A 20,080-nucleotide genomic window follows, 5' to 3' on the forward strand; every position below is an offset into this window, starting at 1 on the left:
TAATTCAAATTTTTCAAACATACGACTATTTTACACCATTTTAAAGATACACTTCTCCTTAATCGAACCACGTTGTCCGATTTCAAAAAGGCTTTACGGCGAAAGCATAACGTTAGATTATGTTAGGACAGGGACAACACAAGAAAAACCACACAGCCATTTTCCAAGCAGGAGAGGGGTCACAAAAACCAGAAATTCAGCTAAAATTAAGCACTAACCTTTGACGATCTTCATCAGATGACACTCCTAGGACTCAATGTTACACAATACATGTATGTTTTGTTCGATAAAGTTCATATTTATATCCAAAAACAGCATTTTACATTGGTGGGTGATGTTCAGAAAATATTTTTCCTCCAAAACTGCCGGTGAATCAGCAGAACAATTTACAAAAATACTCATCATAAACGTTGATAAAATATTAAACTGTTATTCAAAGAATTATAGATAAACATCTCCTGAACGCAACCGCTGTGATAGATTTCAAAAACGATTCACGGGGGAAAGCACACTTTGCAATAATCTGAGTACGGCGCTCAGAAAAATACAGACAATACAGATACGCGCAATTTTGGAGTCATCTAAAATCATAAATAGCATTATAAATATTCACTTACCTTTGATGATCTTTTATCCAAGATGGCGTAGCAGTTCAGACGTTCTTTGTTCTCCTCCTGTCGTGTCCTGTGTATATATATTTACATATTTTCTTCGCATATCTTTTTACATATTATTTTCTAAAAACTCAACCTCAAAACACTCTCCTGCAACCCGCCTCACCAATAAAAAAAAAAGTATTATTTACCTCAAATCTGAAATCCACAACAGAAGCTAGCCAGAGGTTAGCCATTTCACTGGCTAACGTTGGAGTTCAGCTAGCCACGGTTAGCGGTCATCAGCTAGCCACGATTAGCGGTCCTCAGCTAGCCATTAGCTCGAAAAGCTATCGGCAGTTTTTGTACAGCGCGACTCAGACCAGAGCATACCGGACCTATTCTCTCTCCATATCCCCGGTTTTCTACCGCAGGCTCTGGACATTTACACCTGGATCTTGCAGCGAGCTAGCTGCTACCTGAGTGACTATTGGCAAACGTCGGTCCTGGAGCTAACATAAATTATTCCGGAGCTAGCCAGCTGAAGAGTTCCTTCAGCCACTCCTGGGCTACAACCACCTATGCGGACCCATTTTTACTGCCGATGCGGAGCCCCATCGGGCCTTCACGACTGGACCACCCACGTTATCTGCCCGAGGGAGTTATCCAACTGGCCCCTCCGTCGCGACGTAACCTGAACGCCCATGTGCGGCCCGCTAATTCGTTAGCTATCTTATCGGCTGCTCTCTGAATAGGTCTATCGGACAACTTTCTTGGGCCACTATAACTATAACTATTTTGCCAATTGGACCGGTCCACCCTACCACACGGAACCCCACTAATCTACAGACAGAAACACACGAGGTGGCTAAAAACAGACATCCCTCCATCTTCTACCAGCTTGCTACCTATGGCTCAGCTAGCTATCTAATTCTCACTGGACCCTTTGATCACTCGGCTAAGCATGCCTCTCCTTAATGTCAATATGCCTTGTCCATTGCTGTTCTGGTTAGTGTTTATTGGCTTATTTCACTGTAGAGCCTCTAGCCCTGCTCATTACACCTTATCCAACCTCTCAGTTCCTCCACCCACACATGCTATGACATCTTCTGGTTTCAACGATGTTTCTAGAGACAATATCTCTCTCATCATCACTAAATGCCTAGGTTTACCTCCACTGTATTCACATCCTACCATACCTTTGTCTGTACATTATACCTTGAAGCTATTTTATCGCCCCCAGGAACATGCTCCTTTTTCTCTCTATTCCGGACGTCACAGACGACCAATTCTTATAGCTTTTAGCCGTACCCTTATCCTCATCCTTCTATGTTCCTCTGGTGATGTTGAGGTGAATCCAGGCCCTGCAGTGCCTAGCTCCACTCCTACTCCCCAGGTGCTCTCTTTTGATGACTTCTGTAATCGTAATGGTCTTGGTTTCATGCATGTTAACATTAGAAGCCTCCTCCCTAAGTTTGTTTTATTCACTGCTTTAGCACACTCTGCCAACCCGGATGTCCTAGCCGTGTCTGAATCCTGGCTTAGGAAGTCCACCAAAAACTCTGAAATCTTCATCCCTAACTACAACGTTTTCAGACAAGATAGAACGGCCAAAGGAGGCGGTGTTGCAATCTATTGCAGAGATAGCCTGCAGAGTTCTGTCCTACTATCCAGGTCTGTTCCCAAACAATTTGAACTTCTACTTTTAAAAATCCATCTCTAAAAACAAGTCTCTTACCGTTGCCGCCTGCTATAGACCACCCTCGGCCCCGAGCTGTGCTCTGGACACCATATGTGAACTGATTGCCCCCCATCTATCTTCAGAGCTCGTGCTACTAGGTGACCTAAACTGGGACATGCTTAACACCCCAGCCATCCTACAATCCAAGCTTGATGCCCTCAATCTCACACAAATTATCAATGAACCCACCAGGTACCACCCCAAAGCCGTAAACACTGGCACCCTCATAGATATCATCCTAACCAACTTACCCTCTAAATACACCTCTGCTGTTTTCAACCAAGATCTAAGCGATCACTGCCTCATTGCCTGCATCCGTAATGGGTCAGCGGTCAAACGACCTCCACTCATCACTGTCAAACGCTCCCTAAAACATTTCAGCGAGCAAGCCTTTCTATTCCACCTGGCCCTGGTATCCTGGAAGGATATTGACCTCATCCCGTCAGTAGAGGATGCCTGGTTATTTTTTTTAAATGCCTTCCTCACCATCTTAAATAAGCATGCCCCATTCAAAACATTTAGAACCAGGAACAGATATAGCCCTTGGTTCTCCACAGACCTGACTGCCCTTAACCAACACAAAAACATCCTGTGGCGTTCTGCATTAGCATCGAACAGCCCCCGTGATATGCAACTTTTCAGGGAAGTTAGAAACCAATATACACAGGCAGTTAGAAAAGCCAAGGCTAGCTTTTTCAAGCAGAAATTTGCTTCCTGCAACACAAATTCAAAAAAGTTATGGGACATTGTAAAGTCCATGGAGAATAAGAACACCTCCTCACAACTGCTCACTGCACTGAGGATAGGAAACTCTGTCACCACCGATAAACCCACTATAATTGAGAATTTCAATAAGCATTTTTCTACGGCTGGCCATGCTTTCCGCCTGGCTACCCCTACTGCAGTCAACAGCACTGCACCCCCCACAGCTACTCACCCAAGCCTTCCCCATTTCTCCTTCTCCCAAATCCATTCAGCTGATGTTCTGAAAGAGCTGAAAAATCTGGACCCCTACAAATCAGTCGGGCTAGACAATCTGGACCCTTTCTTTCTTAAATTATCTGCCGAAATTATTGTAACCCCTATTACTAGCCTGTTCAACCTCTCGTGTCGTCTGAGATTCCCATAGATTGGAAAGCAGCTGCTGTCATACCCCTCTTCAAAGGAGGGGACACTCTTGACCCAAATTGCTACAGACCTACATCCATCCTACCCTGCCTTTCCAAGGTCTTCGAAAGCCAAGTCAACAAACAGATTACCGACCATTTCGAATCCCACCGCACCTTCTCTGCTATGCAATCTGGTTTCAGAGCTGGTCATGGGTGCAGCTCAGCCACGCTCAAGGTCCTAAACGATATCGTAACCGCCATCGATAAGAAACAATACTGTGCTGCCGTATTCATTGACCTGGCCAAAGCTTTCGACTCTGTCAATCACCACATCCTCATCGGCAGACTCAATAGCCTTGGTTTCTCAAACGATTGCATCGCCTGGTTCACCAACTACTTCTCTGATAGAGTTCAGTGTGTCAAATCCGAGGGCCTGTTGTCCGGACCTCTGGCAGTCTCTATGGAGGTGCCATAGGGTTCAATTCTCGGGCCGACTCTTTTCTCTGTATACATCAATGATGTTGCTCTCGCTGCTGGTGATTCTCTGATCCACCTCTACGCAGATGACACCATTCTGTATACTTCTGGCCCTTCTTTGGACACTGTGTTAACAACCCTCCAGACGAGCTTCAATACCATACAACTCTCCTTCCGTGGCATCCAACTGCTCCTAAATACAAGTAAAACTAAATGCATGCTCTTCAACCGATCGCTGCCTGCACCTGCCCGCCTGTCCAGCATCACTACTCTGGATGGTTCTCCAATACCCTACTCAACAAACTGGATGCAGTCTATCACAGTGCCATCCGGTTTGTCACCAAAGCCCGATATACTACCCACCACTGCGACCTGTACGCTCTCGTTGGCTGGCCTTAGCTTCATAATCGTCACCAAACCCACTGGCTCCAGGTCATCTACAAGACCCTGCTAGGTAAAGTCCCCCTTATCTCCGCTCACTGGTCACCATAGCAGCACCCACCTGTAGCACGCGCTCCAGCAGGTATATCTCTCTGGTCACCCCCAATGCCAATTCCTCCTTTGGCCGTCTCTCCTTCCAGTTCTCTGCTGCCAATGACTGGAACGAACTAAAAAAATCTCTGAAACTGGAAACACTTATCTCCCTCACTAGCTTTAAGCACCAGCTGTCAGAGCAGCTCACAGATCACTGCACCTGTACATAGCCCATCTTTACTTTAGCCCAAACAACTACCTCTTCCCCTACTGTATTTATTTATTTTATTCATTTTGCTCCTTTGCACCCCATTATTTATATTTCTACTTTGCACTTTCTTCTACTACAAATCTACCATTCCAGAGTTTTACTTGCTATATTGTATTTACTTTGCCACCCTGGCCTTTTTTTGCCTTTACCTCCCTTATCTCACCTCATTTGCTCACACTGTATATAGACTTATTTTTCTACTGTATTATTGACTGTATGTTTGTTTTACTCCATGTGTAACTCTGTGTTGTTGTATGTTGTCGAACTGCTTTGCTTTATCTTGGCCAGGTCGCAATTGTAAATGAGAACTTGTTCTCAACTTGCCTACCGGAATCTCAGGTCCACAATAAATGTTGTTTTGTTCAATAAAGTCCATCATTAATGTCAAAATACCTCCTTGTTGTTTGCGCGTTCAGTAAGCTACTCCAAATGTAGGAAGCGCGCCGAAAATTTCACGACAAAAAGTTATATTTACGTTCGTTGAAACATGTCAAACGTTGTAAAGCCTTTTTAACGTAAAATTTCAATAATATTCCAACCGGACGATTCCAATGTCTTGAAAAACATTATGGAACACAGCTACACCTCACGTGAATGCGCGTAATTGAGGCCATGTCATTCTCTCAGTCATCAGACTCCAGGAGGTCTTGTTCGCTGTCTGTTGACTGCAAAAGCCTGAAACACGTTCTTAAGACTGTTGACATCTAGTGGAAGCCTTAGGAAGTGCAAATTGAACCCTAAGTCACTGTATACTGAATAGGCCCAGTCTTGAGAAACTTCAATCCACCTCCTGGTTGGATTTTTTCTCAGGTTTTTGCCTGCCATATGAGTTCTGTTATACTCACAGACATCATTCAAACCGTTTTAGAAACTTCAGTGTGTTTTCTATCCAAATCTACTAATAATATGCATATCCTACATTCTGAGCCCGAGTAGTAGGGAGTTTAATTTGGGCACCTCACTCATCCAAACTACCCAATACTGCCCCCGGGTCCAGAAAGGTTAACCAATTCCAGGCCTATTTTAAATCAAATTTGATTAAATTAAATTCAAAAGCCAAAATGCATGCTCTAGTGAGAGCAAACAATTCTGCAACTTGGGCTGACAGACGTGGTGGTGATGTAGCACTCTCTAAGGTAGTGGCAGCTATACTGTAGTTACTGCATAAACCACTAATAGTTCGCCTTGAGTCCCCCTGAGTCCACTGTATCTTGTCATTCATTTGTTTAGTTCTTTAACAGTATCTACATTTCTTAACAGCAGTCAACTCTTAGATCAATCAGTTAACCAATTCCAGGCTTATTTGAAATCAAATTTGATTAACTTAAATTAAATTGTGGTCAGAGAGTGGCTGTACAACCTCAGCATAGTCAGGCAGCCAGGTTATACAATAGCCTGCCATTCCTGTGAGTGTTAACATATGTTGTTTTGTAACTGGCTGTGGTACAGAAAGAATTGCAGCCACACGTACTATACACCATTTGGTGTTATATCATGTCCTAGATACTTAACGGATTGAGACACAAGCTGCAGCTTTTTTCTTAGAAACTTTGTGGCCATTTTCAGCAAGAAACATTAACAGAGCTCTGGTTATCGACTTCACATGCTTGTTGGGTTTCAGAACACAATAACAGGTCATCGATATACTGTATTAACATACTCCCAGCGGGGGGTTATGAAACCCTGCAGGTGGTCCGATTCCGTATAATGTAAACTCGAACTAGAACTGTGATTCTGAAGCGATGGGAAGGCTAAAGAAAGCATTAGCCAAATCAACAACTGAAAGCCATTTAGCCAACGCTGGCTCGGCAGATAGTACTGTAACAGGGTTTGGTACAACAGGAGCTCTTGCATAAAGTGCATCGTTAACTAGTCTAAGATCTTGAACAGTGACGTCACCGATTGAAACGCTATTAGCTCGCACACCGCAAACTAGGTAGCCATTTCACATCGGTTACATGAGTATCACTGCATAGTAAACTTTCTTGGGGTGCAATTTATTTCAGCCAATTTTGTTCATAATATATATATCAAAGTGTAAATCTCTCAAAGTAAATCTCTCGTCAATGGTGAGAAATGGACAGTGCAATGTAGGTCTGTTTGTGGCATAAAACTACGTTTCTTTATCCAACAGCTACAGGCCGTTAAGAAAATCTCTTCAATTGGGTCACAATGTGATCCATCAATGTCCTGTATGTGCCATTCATAATACCAATCACATATTTGGATAAAATAATATTAATTCCCAATTTACAGAGAAGATCTCTTCCTGCCAAATTTGTAGGGCAACATGCAGAGGCAATACATTGTGGTGATCAATTTTAACCGGCAGGGGCATTGTGAATAATTCTTTCATAATTACTCTCGAGGCCCCCACAGTGTTGACTGAATCATTTGACATGGGAGGATTGGACAAAGGTTAAAAAGTTGACGTCATTGTAACGCCCTGGCCATAGAGAGGGGTTTTTTGTTCTTTATTTTGGTTAGGCCAGGGTGTTACATTGGGTGGGCGTTCTATGTTCTGTTTCTATGTGTTTGTATTTCTTTGTTTTGGGCCGTGTGTGGCTTCCAAATCAGGCACAGCTGAAGTTCGTTGCTGTTGATTGGGAGTCACACATAAGTGCATGTTTTTCTGTTGGGGTTTTGTGGGTAATTGTTTCTGTTCGTGTTACTGTGTTTAACGTGACAGGACTGTTTTGGTTGTCTGTTTATTGTATTGTATAGTGTCCGTTTTCTCAATTAAATATGACGAACACTAACTCCGCTGCGTTTTGGTCCGCTCTCTCTAAAGGCAACCGTTACAGTCATACAGAATTTATGACAGACATTGCAGCGCCAGTATCTACTAGAAATTCAATTAACTCACCAATGACGAAGAGATGAATCATTGGCTCCTCACAAGGGTGTCAATTGTCTCGACCTCGCGTCAGTCTATGTGCGGGTTGTAAAGGGTCGTTTTCGGTGGCGGTCCTGTTCTCCAGTTACCTCCCCCTCGCCCTGCCCCACCTGATCCGTTCTTGCAGTCTATTGCAAAATGTCCACTCTTTCCACATTTATAGCAGGCAAAGTTCCTACCCAGTGGTTGCAGCCCGTCCATCAGCACTGTCTCCCCTCCTCCTCTTCCTTTTCCTCTCTGTCCATCGTTTTGAGGTCCTCCCTGAGCCTGCCGCTGCTGGCCCTGTCCTTGAGAATGCCAGCTGTGCATTCCTCCTTTTCCATTCTCTGTTTCGTCTTATCTTCTTGAGACAGTTGCTGCCTCTTAACGTGTTTACAGTGTTCAATGACTGTCTGTTGTTGGTCTGATGCCACTGTGTTTGCGGAAACAGTTCTCCAATTTATGCCTGTAGCCCCTCCAGTGAAACGGGATACACTGTAGGCAGTGTGTAGAATGGGTTCCTACTGCTCTGGGGCTGCCTCTGAGGGGTCTGACGGTCCTGCAGTCGCATCAGGTCTTGTTGGGGATAGATCTGCGGCGGGGGAGGTGGCTGAGTGGGCTGCTGTTGGACAACCAGGGCGTGTTCTGGTGCAGTGGATACAGGGGTATAATAGGGAAGTGCAAAGTCATTGTTTCTCCTTCTTTTCTTATCATTCACCATTATTCCTTAAAAAAATTGTCTGTCCTTCTCTGCTTCTCTTTCCCACTTCCTAAAATCATCTCAGTCTATTCTACTTGCCTTGCCTTTCTTGGTTTCTTCAAAGTCCTGTAACTTCTTTCTACATTCTGCTAACAAAACTTAACTTAATGTGCCTTTCAAGGGAAAGTCTGCTACCAGAATGTCCCTGCCCCACTTATCCACCATTACATTCACCAGTCCGGTCAGCAGGTCGGGCAGACGGTTCCCCCCTGCTGCTCTTGGCTCCCATTGTGAAACTCCATCTATACACATACACTTAGAGACAAACAAAAACAAACACACAATACAAAACAGTATTTAGTTAGGAACGTCTTCCTTTCTTAAAATTAAATATGGGATAACTCTAAAAGAAATTGGGATTCTAGGACTTCCCCTATCAGGAATAACTCTATTACAACAACGTTTCTAACTAGGGGTGTCTTTGCTTCAAAAAATACTTAATTTGCACAACCTGTTGCCAGAACAGGATTTTCCATGATGTTTGAATGAAAATCAGTCTCAACCTTAAGTTATTTTGTCTGTTCGGAATGGTGTATCCGCAGACTGACACTCCATGCTGGGTCCCAGGCAGGACCATTGAGTGGAGTGTGGGCTCCCTGAGCCACGCCTAATGTAGCCCCTGTGCAGTTAACCTCTGTGTCCCCGGGAAAGATCAGCAAGCGGAGTTAACCATCCCATCCTCGTCGCCAAGAAATGTTGTGGAAATTCTAATCAAAATGAAGAGAGACTGCAGATTCTTAAAAAAAAAAGTTTATAAGATTTGCAAATCTGGAGCTGGTTACCAATCCACTCAACAGTGCAGCATTAAGAGCCCAACAAGCAAGAGTTGGGTCTCAACCTTTATAGGAAAATACAACCTCTGTCTACGTGGCAGTTTAGCAGGTGTGTGAGATTATGGTGGGAACATAGCGTACCAGTTTAGTTACTTCTTTCTGCTGATTGAATTGTCGCTGCTGCTCAAGCTAGCCTTTGTTCTGTTCATATCTCCATACCGCTGTGCCCTTGAAAGAGAGGAAAAGAACAGGATGACCAAAGACTGTGGTCATTCTCAGAGGCTCTTCGTCTTTGGCCGCGTGACCATGTTACTCAGAAACAAAAGAGGAAAAACACTGGCTTCTCTTACAGAAGAGAAACAGATAGTGGCAATGTAGAGGTTTAATGTGCCTTTACATTGTTTAACTTGGGTCAAACATTTTGGGTAGATTTCCACAAGCTTCTCACAATAAGTTGGGTGAATTTTGGCCCATTCCTCCTAACAGAGCTGGTGTAACTGAATCAGGTTTGTAGGCCTCCTTGCTCGCACATGCTTTTTCAGTTCTGCCCACACATTTTCTATAGGATTGAGGTCAGGGCTTTGTGATGGCCACTCCAATACCTTGACTTTGTTGTCCTTAACTTCTTATGGGCAGTAGCGAAATTCTAAAATACCAAATTCAAATATTTAACCTGTTGGGTCTAGGGGGCAGCATTTGCACGTCTGGATAAAAAAAATGTACCCGATTTAATCTGGTTACTAATCCTACCCAGTAACTAGAATATGCATATACTTATTATATATGGATAGAAAACACTCTAAAGTTTCCAAAACTGTTTGAATGGTGTCTGTGAGTATAACAGAACTCATTTGGCAGGCAAAACCCTGAGACATTTTCTGACAGGAAGTGGATACCTGATGTGTTGTATTGACTTTAAACCTATCCCATTGAAAAACACAGGGGTTTAGGAATATTTTGGCACTTCCTATTGCTTCCACTAGATGTCACCAGCCTTTACAAAGTGTTTTGAGTCTTCTGGAGGGAGATCTGACCGAACAAGAGCCATGGAACGATGATGTCCCATTAGACACCTGGCGCGCGAGTTCATGTTGGGTACCCTCGTTCCAATACGTTATAAAAGAGTATGCATTCGTCCACCTTGAATATTATTCATGTTCTGGTTAAAAAAGGCCCTAATGATTTATGCTATACAACGTTTGACATGTTTGAACGAACGGAAATATATTTTTTCCCCTCGTTCATGACGAGAAGTCCGGCTGGCTTACATCATGTGCTAACGAGACGGAGATTTTTGGACATAAATGATGAGCTTTTTTGAACAAAACTACATTCGTTATGGACCTGTGATACCTGGAAGTGACATCTGATGAAGAGAATCAAAGGTAATGGATTATTTACATAGTATTTTCGATTTTAGATCTCCCCAACATGACGTCTAGTCTGTATCGCAACGCGTATTTTTCTGGGCGCAGTGCTCAGATTATTGCAAAGTGTGATTTCCCAGTAAGGTTATTTTTAAATCTGGCAAGTTGATTGCGTTCAAGAGATGTAAATCTATAATTGTTTAAATGACAATATAATATTTTACCAATGTTTTCTAATTTTAATTATTTAATTTGTTACGCTGACTTGACTGCCGGTTATTGGAGGGAAACGATTTCCTCAACATCAATGCCATAGTAAAACGCTGTTTTTGGATATAAATATGAACTTGATAGAACTAAAAATGCATGCATTGTCTAACATAATGTCCTAGGAGTGTCATCTGATGGAGATTGTAAAAGGTTAGTGCATCATTTTAGCTGGTTTTATGGTTTTGGTGACCCTGTCTTTGACTTGACAAAACATTACACACAACTCTTGTAAATGTACTGTCCTAACATACTCTAAATTTATGCTTTCGCCGTAAAACCTTTTTGAAATCGTAAAACGTGGTTAGATTAAGGAGATGTTTATCTTTCAAATGGTGTAAAATAGTTGTATTTTTGAAAAATTTGAATTTTGACATTTATTTGGATTCAAATTTGCCGCTCTTGAAATGCACCTGCTGTTGATGGAGTGCACCACGGGTGGCACGCTAGCGTCCCACCTAGCCCCAAGAGGTTAACATTCTTGAAAATATATGTGTTATACATCGAAATAAAGCTTAACTTCTTGTTAATCCAGCCGCTGTGTCAGATTTTAAAAAGGCTTTATGGCGAAAGCAAACCATGCGATTATCTGAGGTCAGTGCCCCGCATACAAACACATGAAAATCATATTTCAACCAGGCAGGTTGAAATATGACTGTTTCAAGAACAGCTTTTTTTCATCCAAGTAACATTGCAAAAATCTGAAACTTTCTGTGCACAGGTGCGCCACAAGTCAGAAATAGCGATATAATTAATGCCTTACCTTTGAAGATCTTCTTCTGTTGGCACTCCAAAATGTCCCAGAAACATCACAAATGGTCCTTTTGTTCGATGTCCTTCTTTATGTCCCAAAAATGTCAATTTATTTGGCGCGTTTCATTCAGAAATACACCGGTATCAACTCGCCCAACATGCCTACAAAGTATCTAATAAGTTACCTGTAAACTTGGTCCAAACATTTCAAACAACGTTCCTAATCCAACCTCAGGTACTGTTACATGAATTAAGTTATCAATGTTCTTAAAACAAACTTCAATTAAACTACTCAGTCTGTCTCCCCAGAGTGTGTAAGATTCTGGTTGAATGAAGCAGACTTAGAACCAGCCTACAATGGTCAAAACATTTATTTATGAGAGCTCTGAAATCCGTACAATGTACAAAGCCTTTTATATTAACACACACCCAAATGAACTCGCATCAGTAGAGAACTCCACCCCACTTTAGGCGGCTGTATTTCTCTACAGTACACATACATTCCTTATCAAACCTTGCCACCTGTCTTCTAATCTCCTGCCAACTAAGCCGTTCCCAGGCCATTGTTTCTCTCTCTAACTTAGGTAGGCATCTTCTCCTGTTCCTTTCCCAAGGTCGTCTTATCAACTCTGCCCTGCTCATTTTGAAGTGGTAACAGTGTCTTAGTTTTAAACAGTCTACTCACCCACATTATTGAATTATAGGTTTAGCACATTATTATAGCCTTTTATAATTTCTAATACATTTCAACAGGTTATATGGTTTCTGAGTGAAATCATTTAGTCAAACCTTTAATCAGATCATTTCCATTACAGGTACCCTAAAACGTAAATAATTGATAACATTTAAGACGGAATAAACTGTTTCTAATACCGAATAAAAACAATGTGAAGCGCGCTACAGTTCACACACACCAAAACAGTAGAGTCCACCTGGAGTGACACTTACAATGAATAGGACTACTTCTTCATTTCTCAAAAGAAAAACATCAAACAATTTCTAAAGACTGTTGACATATATCCTAGCTTCTAGGCCTGACTAACAGGCAGTTTACTTTGGGCACGCTTTTCATCCAGATGTCAAAATACTGCCCCCTACCCAAGAGAGGTTAAGCCATTTTGCCACAATATTGGAAGTATGCTTGGGGTCATTGTCCATATGGAAGACCCATTCGTGACCAAGCTTTAACTTCCTGACTGATGTCTTGAGATGTTGCTTCCATATATCCATATAACTTCCTACCTCATGATGCCATCTATTTTGTGAAGTGCACCAGTCCCTCCTGCAGCAAAGCACCCCCGTGCTTCACGGTTGGGATGTTGTTCTTCGGCTTGCAAGCCTCCCCCTTTTTCCTCCAAACATAATGATGGTCATTATGGCCAAACAGTTGTATTTTTGTTTCATCAGACCAGAGGAGATTTTTCCAAAAAGTACGATCTTTGTCCCCATGTGCAGTTGCAAACGGAAGTCTGGCTTTTTTATGGGGGTTTTGGAGCAGTGGCTTCTTCCTTGCTGAGCAGACTTTCAGGTTATGTCGATATAGGACTCGTTTTACTGTGGATATACATACTTTTGTACCCGTTTCCTCCAGCATCTTCACAAGGTCCTTTGCTGTTGTTCTGGGATTGATTTGCACTTTTCGCACCAAAGTACGTTCATCTCTAGGAGACAGAATGCAACTCCTTCCTGAGCGGTATGACGGCTGCTTGCATACTATTGTTTGTGCAGATGAACGTGGTACCTTCAGGCATTTGGAAATTGCTCCCAAGGAAGAACCAGACTTGTGGTCTATAAAAAAAAATCTGCGTTTTCATCTTTTGAGCTTCTAGTCATGAAATCTATGCAGCCTACTCAATCACTTTTTATAGCTACTGTTTACAGGGCTCCTGGGCCATATACAGCGTTCCTCACTGAGTTCCCTGAATTCCTATCGGACCCTGTAGTCATGTCAGATAATATTCACATTTTTGGTGACTTTAATATTCACATGGAAAAGTCCACAGATCCACTCCTTTCGGAGCCATCATCGAATCAGTGGGTTTTGTCCAACATGTCTCCAGACCTACTCACTGCCACAGTCAAACTCTGGACCTAGTTTTGTCCCATGGAATAAATGTTGTGGATCTTAATGTTTTTCCTCATAATCTTGGACTATCGGACCACCATTTTATTAAGTTTGCAATCGCAACAAATAATCTGCTCAGACCCCAACCAAGGATCATCAAAAGCCGTGCTATAAATTCTTGGACGACCCAAAGATTCCTAGGTGCCCTTCCAGACTCCCTCCACCTACCCAAGGACGTCAGAGTACAACCATCGGTTAACCACCTAACTGAGGAACTCAATTTAACCTTGCGTAATACAGTAGATGCAGTCGCACCCCTAAAAACCAAAAACATTTGTCATAAGAAACTAGCTCCCTGGTATACAGAAAATACCCAAACTCTGAAGAAAGCTTCCAGAAAATTGGAACGGAAATGATGCTACACAAAGCTGGAAGTCTTCCAACTAGCTTGGAAAGACAGTACCGTGCAGTATCGAAGAGCCCTCACTGCTGCTCGATCATCCTATTTTTCCAACTTAATTGAGGAAAATAAGAACAATCCAAAATGTATTTTTGATACTGTCGCAAAGCTAACTAAAAAGCAGCATTCCCCAAGAGAGGATGGCTTCACTTCAGCAGTGATAAATTCATGAACTTCTTTGACGAAAAGATCATGATCATTAGAAAGCAAATTACGGACTCCTCTTTAAATCTGCGTATTCCTCCAAAGCTCAGTTGTCAAAGTCTGCACAACACTGCCAGGACCTAGGATCAAGGGAGACACTCAAGTGTTTTAATACTATCTCTCTTGACACATTGATGAAAATAATAACGACCTCTAAATCTTCAAGCTGCATACTGGACCTTATTCCAACTAAACTACTGAAAGAACTGCTTCCTGTGCTTGCCCCTCCTATGTCGAACATAATAAATGGATCTCTATCCACTGGATGTGTATCAAACGCTCTAAAAGTGGCAGTAATAAAGCCTCTCTTGAAAAAGCTAAATCTTGACCAAGAAAATATAAAAACTATCGGCCAATATCGAATCTCTCATTCCTCTCAAACATGAAAAAAAAAGATGTTGGGCAGCAACTCACTGCCATCCTGAAGACAAACAATGTACATGAAACGCTCCAGTCTGGTTTTAGACCCCATCATAGCACTGAGACTGCACTTGTGAAGGTGGTAAATTACCTTTTAATGGCGTCAGACCGAGGATCTGCATCTGTCCTTGTGCTCCTAGACCTTAGTGCAGCTTTTGATCACCACATTCTTTTGGAGAGATTGGAAACCCAAATTAGTCTACATGGACAAGTTCTGGCCTGGTTTAGATTTTATCTGTCGGAAAGATATCAGTTTTCCTCTGTAGATGGTTTGTCCTCTGACAAATCAACTATACATTTCGGTGTTCCTCAAGGCTCCATTTTAGGACCACTATTGTTTTCACTATATATTTTACCTCTTGGTGATGTCATTCGGAAACATAATGTTAATTTTCACTGCTATGCGGACGACACACAGCTGTACATTTCGATGAAACATGGTGAAGCCCCAAAATTGCCCTTCCTGGAAGCCTGTGTTTCAGACATAAGGAAGTGGATGGTGGCAAATGTTCTACTTTTAAACTCGGACAAAACAGAGATGCTAGTTCTAGGTCCCAAGAAACAAAGAGATCTTCTGTTGAATCTGACAATTAATCTGGATGGTTGTACAGTCGTCTCAAATAAAACTGTGAATGACCTCGGCGTTACTCTGGACCCTAATCTCTCTTTTGATGAACATATCAAGACTGTTTCAAGGACAGCTTTTTTTCATCTACGTAACATTGCAAAAATCTGAAACTTTCTGTCCAAAAATTATGCTGAAAAATTGATCCATGCTTTTGTCACTTCTAGATTAGACTACTGCAATGCTCTACTTTCCGGCTACCTGGATAAAGCACTAAATAAACTTCAGTTTGTGCTAAAAAACGGCTGCTACAATATGGAAAAAAACCACAAAGTTTGATCATATTACTCCAGTGCTAGCCTCTCTACACTGGCTTCCTGTTAAGGCTAGTGCTGATTTCAAGGTTTTACTGCTAACCTACAAAGCATTACATGGGCTTGCTCCTACCTATCTTTCCGATTTGGTCCTGCCTACACGTACACTACGGTCACAAGACGCAGGCCTCCTTACTGTCCCTAGAATTTCTAAGCAAACAGCTGGAGGCAGGGCTTTCTCCTATAGAGCTCAATTTTTATGGAATGGTCTGCCTATCCATGTGAGAGACGCAGACTCGGCCTCAACCTTTAAGTCTTTATTGAAGACTCATCTCTTCAGTAGGTCCTATGATTGAGTGTAGTCTGGCCCAGGATTGTGAAGGTGACGGAAAGGCACTGGAGCAACAAACCGCCCTTGCTGTCTCTGCCTGGCCGGTTCCCCTCTCTCCACTGAGTCACTGGCTTATTGGTGTTCTTCTATTCTGTCCCTAGGAGGGGTGCGTCACTTGAGTGGGTTGAGTCACTGATGTGATCTTCCTGTCTGGGTTGGCGCCCCTCCTTAGGTTCGTGCCGTGGGGGAGATCTTCGTGGGCTATACTCGGCCTTGAGTTGTTGGTGTAAGTTGGTAAGTAAGTAAGTTGGTGTTTGAAGACATCCCTCTAGTGGTGTGGGGGCTGTGCTTTCTCAAAGTGGGTGGGGTTATATCCTTCCTGTTTGGCCCTGTCCGGGGGTATCGTCGGATGGGGCCACAGTGTCTCCCGACCCATCCTGTCTCAGCCTCCAGTATTTATGCTGCAATAGTTTATGTATCGGGGGGCTAGGATCAGTCTGTTATATCTGGAGTATTTCTCCTGTCTTATCCGGTGTCCTGTGTGAATTCAAGTATTCTCTCTCTCTCTCTATTTTCAATTCAATTAAATTAAATATGCTTTATTGGCATGACGTAACAATGTAGATATTGCCAAAGCTTACTTTGGATATTTACAATATGAAAATAATAAGAATCAAAATTGTCAACGGGACAACAGTAACAACAATAACCAAGGGTCAAAATAACCATACATTGAACAATAACAATAAGCATATACAGTAGAGGACATGTGTAGGTTGATTGGTCTGTCAGACACTGTCCCTCAACTTAAGGCAGGCAGCAGTGTAGTGCGCTGCCAACCCACAGCTCTCTGCGTTCTCCCTATCCTAGCCTATCCTCATCAGAGAGGTCCTTGAAACCTTGAATAAGGGTTTTAAATTTGGGGAAATGACACTCTCTAATTGTTTTATATTTTTTACATTTTGTCAGGAAATGCAGCTCCGTCTCAGGTTCTGCTGTTGTGCAGTGGTTGCACAGCCTTTCCTCTACAGGGAGCCAGGTTTTCCTGTGTCTACCCTTCTCAATGGCAAGGCTGTGTTCACTCTCTCTCTCAGAACCTGAGCCCTAGGACCATGCCTCAGGATTAGCTGGCCTGATGACTCCTTGCTGTCCCCAGTCCACCTGGTCATACTGCTGCTCCAGTTTCAACTGTTCTGCCTGCGGCTATTGAACACTGATCTGTTCACCGGACGTGCTACCTTGTCCCAGACCTGCTGTTTTCAACTCTCTAGAGACAGCAGGAGCGGTAGAGATACTCTGAATGATCGGCTATGAAAAGCCAAGTGACATTTACTCCTGAGATGCTGACCTGTTGCACCCTCTACAACCACTGTGATTATCTGTCAACACCCTGCTGGTCATCTACGAACATTTGAACATCTTGGCCATGTTCTGTTATAATCTCCACCCGGCACAGCCAGAAGAGGACTGGCCACCCCTCATAGCCTGGTTCCTCTCTAGGTTTCTTCCTAGGTTCCGGCCTTTCTAGGGTGTTGTTCCTAGCTACCGTGTTTCTACACATGCAATTCTTGCTGTTTGGGGTTTTAGGCTGGGTTTCTGTACAGCACTTTGTGACATCAGCTGATGTAAGAAGGGCTTTATAAATAAATTTGATCGATTTATTCTTCGGCTGTCCCCATAGGAGAATCCTTTTTGGTTCCAGGTAGAACCCTTTTGGGGTTCCATATAGAACCCTCTGTGGAAAGGGTTCTACCTGGAACAAAAAGGGTTCTACCTGGAACTAAAAAGGATTATTCAAAGGGTTCTCCTATGGGGACAGCTGAAGAACCCTTTTAGGTTCTAGATAACCTTTTTTTCTAAGAGTGTACCGAAAAGTGCTGTATGTGAAAAATGAATGTCATATGCTGCATTTACTATAGGCATATTGTTTACATTTTTGTTGGTGTAACTGATATCTCAATAAGCTGATTAAGTCTAGCAAAAGTGTGCGAGTTTGAGCATGTGTCCAATAGGCCTATGGATTTTTTTGTATCAGCACGAATGACAGTAAGCAACCAAAGCCCCACTTGTGGTTTTCTTAAATTAAACTAGTTTTTGACAATATGGAGGACAATACCACTGAGGAGTTTAGGAGGAACTCCCTCAAACTTTTATTCGATAGGCTGGGATCTGCACTATGCAGCTGTTGCAAGAGCGCATTTTTCACTGGCTGTCCACAGGTTGCAAAAACAATGATAGGCATCTTAAAATAATGTAAAAGTAATCATAGAAGTAATCATTGAGTTTTTCAAAAGTATCTGTAATCTGATTACAATATTTTTGCTGATAACGTAACAGATTAGTTACATGGTACATGAGCACAATGTTGAGTAAAAGTCAAGCTTACACAACTAATACACAACACAGCTTACACAACCTTGAATAGCCAGTGTTTGTGTATTGCCTAGAGTTTCAGTGGAGTTTCTGCCTTAAACCTTGGTCCAGTCAATAAACATGATTGATAGGCAAACACACGCATGGACACAAGCTCACACACACAAAGACATGGAATGTGACTTCAAATTAAACTTTTACTGCGTGACCCCTAACAATGACCCCCCCCCCCCCCCCCCCACACCAATTTAACTTTTACAAATTACACATTTTATTACAATCAGGAATCAGGATGTTGGCAAATCAATCAAGAATTCTGGGGCAGCCCATAGCCTAGTGGTTAGAGCATTGGGCCAGTAACCTAAAGTTTGCTAGATCGAATCCCCGAGCTGACAAGATAAAAATCTGCCGTTCTGCCACTGAACAAGGCAGTTAACCCACTGTTCCTAGGCCATCATTGTAAATAAGAATTTGTTCTTGACTGACTTGCCTGGTTAAATAAAAAAAAATCACTGTGGGAAATGTCTAACATGGCCTGTTCTATACAATTATCCCTTCATCCACCACCAAAATGAACTATCACTGATCTTCTGTCATTATCAGTGGTGTGCAAATAAAATGTGACTTTGGTCATTATAGTGTGCCATTACACCAACATTTGTTAACCCCCTCCATATTTGACCACACAATTCCAGAAACAGAGGTATACCTTCCTTCCAGAGAACATTCTGTTGTGTGTTGAGATTCAAATACATTTCCCTGAATTTCAAAATAAAAGGTTATTGTAAAAAGTATTTTTATGTAGCATTGGTTTAGTTCCACATTGTGGGTTTAATTTAATCCTCATTGTTACCAAAGAATGAAGGAATTTGAGTAATTTCATTACAACCTTGTCTTTATTTACAATACCCATATTTTTTTTGTTTTAATTTGGCAGCATGCCTTTTATTAGGCACTACAACAAACCCAAAAAATCAATAAGCAGAAAGAAAACATCACTCAATGCTACAGTGCATTGAGTGCAAGCATTCCAACGGATTCCATACTTGCTCAAATCTAATATATATTTTATTGTACAATAAATGTGACTATCACTTTCAATGTTATCAGCAGCTCTGCACTCAACAAACCCCTAGTTACATTCTGGTCTTGCGGGTTGGTAAAACTGAGCAAAATCAAAGAAATACTGCAGAACGAGACCTTTTATCCATGTATGGAAACGATTTGTTCAACTTGCATCAAAAGTGCCTTCTAGTCAACTACAAACAAGTAAGGGTATCCCCACAGTCCATCTGAAATTCCCTTATCTACATCCTAACACCAGTAGAACATGACAAAACTTCTACAAGTGACTGCACTCACTGTAGCCTCATCCCAGATCTTTTTGTGCTATATAGCCATAATGCATATGGTTGCTGTCAGCTATACAACACAAACATCTGGGTCCAGGCTAAATACATGGGTCTTCAAGCAAACTCTATGGCCTAATGCTTCATCTGATAAACTGCTGAGACAAGTGCCCTGTTGGTTGAGAAGCAAAACAACATACCAACAAACTTACTGAAACAGTTCAACACATACACATAACAATATCCTTTATGTATGCATTTCCTTCATCAAATCTAAACATTCCTATCTATTACACAGAGATTTAGATTTATCAAAGCATATACAGTTGAAGTCGGAAGATGACACACTTAGGTTGGAGTCATTAAAACTCGTTTTTCAACCACTCCACAAATGTCTAAAACTATAGTTTTGGCAAGTCGGTTAGGACATCTGCTTTGTGCATGACACAAGTAATATTTCCAGCAATTGTTAACAGACAAATTATTTCACTTATAACTCACTGTATCACAATTCCAGTGGGTCATAAGTGTAAATACAC

General features: G+C 42.1%; 1 protein-coding gene across 2 annotated transcripts in view; it reads right to left on the reverse strand.

The window, feature by feature from the left end:
• Positions 1 to 9,517, reverse strand: part of LOC106602853 (F-box only protein 40) — a 62,353-nt gene extending 52,836 nt beyond the window's left edge. Inside the window, exons 1-2 of one of the 2 annotated variants that reach the window (XM_082974378.1) lie at positions 9,215 to 9,517; positions 7,532 to 9,007 (exon numbers count right to left, since the gene is read on the reverse strand). The gene's annotated coding sequence lies outside the window, so the exon portion shown is untranslated. Of the gene's footprint in view, positions 1 to 7,531; positions 9,192 to 9,214 lie in introns of those variants that run through there. The other variant, XM_045716822.2, reaches the window with a different exon arrangement.
• Between the last annotated feature and the right edge of the window lie 10,563 nt (positions 9,518 to 20,080).

The sequence above is a fragment of the Salmo salar genome, chromosome 04, assembly GCF_965601325.2.
Source record: "Salmo salar chromosome 04, fSalSal1, whole genome shotgun sequence".
In the NCBI taxonomy this organism is placed as follows: domain Eukaryota; kingdom Metazoa; phylum Chordata; class Actinopteri; order Salmoniformes; family Salmonidae; genus Salmo; species Salmo salar.